General features: G+C 43.6%; 1 non-coding gene across 1 annotated transcript; it reads left to right on the forward strand.

Annotated features, from left to right (window-relative positions):
* The first annotated feature begins 872 nt into the window (after positions 1-872).
* Positions 873-978, forward strand: LOC122696679. The gene has a single exon (XR_006341813.1). It is a non-coding gene; the product is annotated as a small nucleolar RNA U13 (small nucleolar RNA).
* Positions 979-2,852: the final 1,874 nt, after the last annotated feature.

The raw sequence follows: 2,852 nt of genomic DNA on the forward strand, positions 1-2,852 counted from the left end.
TCTGGAACTGTGACCAGCACTGGAATGGAGCCAGCCTGGCCTAAGGAAGCTCTGCAAACACAGTTTCTCTGGCGGAAGCCAAGCGCTTGCGCTGTTCCTCCCTACACAGTTCTCCTGTTTTGTGTTTGTTGCTCAGCCGTGTCCAACTCTTTGAGATCCCATGAACTGTAGCCCGCCAGTCTCCTCTGTCCATGGGATTCTCCAGGCAAGAATACTGGAGTGGGTTGCCATTCCCTTCTCCAGGGGGTCTTCCTGACCCAGGGATCTAACCCATGTCTCCTGCACTGCAGGGAAATTCTTTACAGTCTGAACCACTAATAGATCCATTTGCCACCATTCTGCCATTCCATTCTGGCCTTCTCTTTCATTTCCTCCTTTCTTCCCTAGATTTCAGGACCTCAAGGTCAGAGCAGCCTTACCAGTTCCCAAACACCATTATTTTTTGGCAAGATGTTTTGATCGTGGAATGAATACCTGCAAAAGGCAATCTGGAGCCCTCAGCTAGACACCCACAAGTTCAAGAGCACACCTGTGACTTCAAAGTAGAAGCCAGGCTCCTCAGCTTTATTATGTTTTTTAAATTTTATTTTGAAATGTTTCATGTCAAGCGTGAAAAGAGTCTGGTCTGAGGTGCTACTCAAACTATGGGTGGTAATGCTACAGAGAAGAACCAATTCTGACTCCACGTTGGAACTGTTTCTTCAGCTCACTTTTAGTTGCTATTATTTTTATAATCATACCTAATGGCCTGCTTCAGAAAACCCAGCCCCTCTGCCTGACTATTAAACTAAAGTGCCTTTGTTCAGCTCACAAAGAGGTAATCTGACCCTACCCACCTGTGAAAGAAAGAAAGAGGACAAGAAAAAAAATTGATCCTTTTGTAGTTCATGAGCATGATGATTGGGTGTTCACGCTGCTGCGTGACATGTGCCTCCCTCACAAACCTTGTTACGACATCGGCACATTACCTGTCTGACGTAAAAAAAAAAAAAAAAAAAAGAAAAAAGAGATTAACACATCCATCCCCTGATGCTGGCCATTCCTGGAGATGTTTTACAAGACTGATGGCCCTTTTTACTTTACTTCCTCATTGCCTCTCCCTCTCTATCCTAGGCGCTTCTATCTCTGGATCTATAAAAGAACCTGGCATCCAAACCCTGATAAGATGGTTCTTTTGAGACATTACTCTGCCATCTTCTCGGTTTGCAGGCTTTCCAAATAAAGAAGTATTCCTTACGTCAACATCTCATCTCTGATTTAGTCTCTGATTCATTGGCCTGTTGTGTGACCAGCAGAGTGAGCTTGGACTTGGTAACAATAACAACTGCTGGTTCACACAAGTATTGTCTGGTCAACTGTAAGAAACATGCAGAAATTGAGAGCATTGACTCAATGGACATGAATTTGAGCAAATTCCGGGAGATAGTCTGGCATGCTGCAGTCCATGAGGTCACAAAGAGTTGGACATGATTGAGCAATGGAACAATTTAGAAACTTTCGCAGCAGTTTCACAGTCACTTTATGTCCGTTGAATCTATTATTGAAAATTAGGGGGCCTACATTTTATGTCTTTTTTTTGTTTAATTTTTTACTTATTAATTTTTATTATATTTGCAAAGACATTGGGCTGTAATGGATTTCAAACTTAGAAAGAAAGAAAAAAAACCTTACCACATAAAGTTAACCACAGGGAACACTGTAGAAAATGCTCATGTATCCATTAATTAACCAGGGTTTGTCAAATTTGAACATTTCACCACATTTGCCTTTGAGTTTTCAAAGAGATAAGACATTGCTATCACTCTTCCTTTATCCTTCTCTTTCCTTGTCTTCTCTCTCCTCCCCTCCACCTTTCCTCCCCTCTTTATCTCTCCCTCCTCCCTCCCCTTCCCTTCCCCACCCTGCCCTCCTCCCTTCTCCCTCCCTCCCTCTTCTCTCCTTTTCAGTTCACAGACCACGACTGGGAGAAAGGGAGCCACAGCGACCTAGCATGGAGAAGCAAAGCCCAAGCCCAAAGCACAGGATGCCCACAAGAACGGAAGGGAATGGAATGTCAGGGCCCAGGAGGGGTGAGGAGGGTGTTCATGCAGAGGGGCAGCCTCTGGCATGGGGAATCAGAGCCCAAACAAGAGAGGAAGACTTCCACATGGGGGAAGGGTGATGAAGAGATGGGTGATGAGGCATATTTGAAGGAATATGATAAGCGTAACAGGAGCCAGGTTTCTATGGAAAAGGGGAAAACTAGAATGAATTCTGTGGCTTTGGTCTGGAATTAGTTGTGTTGATGAGAACATATGGTTTTTCATATGCATAGATCAACAACAACAAAAGTAAATATAGATATAATTGTGTGTATATACATGTATATATGTATATTCCTTAACTCTTTCCGCTGGGAGCAGTGACAGCCCCATAACCATGAGCACATCTTGTGACCAGATCTTCTAAATACTGTTCCCCACTAAAAGGAATGAAGGCTCTTGGAGAACTAGCTGGTTTTAGAGTTAGGACTAAGCAAGAAAATACATGATGAGCTTGGAATACCTTCTGCCAGAAACTAAGAAAGCATTTAAACAGGGTGAGACTATGTTAAAGGACCAGGTGTGATCCTGAATGGGTTCCCAGTGGTCAATGTGAACTGGTTTTGAACATAAAATTAAAAACTATATATTCATGTATCCATTAATTATATGTGTGTGTGTGTGTGTGTGCGTGTGTGTGTGGCGTCTGAAGTAGCACTGGTGGTGAAGAACCGGCCTGCCAATGCAAGAGACATGTGGATTTGATCCCTGGGTCAGGAAGATTCCCAGAGGGAGGGCTTGGCAACCCACTCCAGTGTTCTTCCCTAGAGA

This window comes from Cervus elaphus, chromosome 6 (assembly GCF_910594005.1).
Source record: "Cervus elaphus chromosome 6, mCerEla1.1, whole genome shotgun sequence".
NCBI lineage: Eukaryota > Metazoa > Chordata > Mammalia > Artiodactyla > Cervidae > Cervus > Cervus elaphus.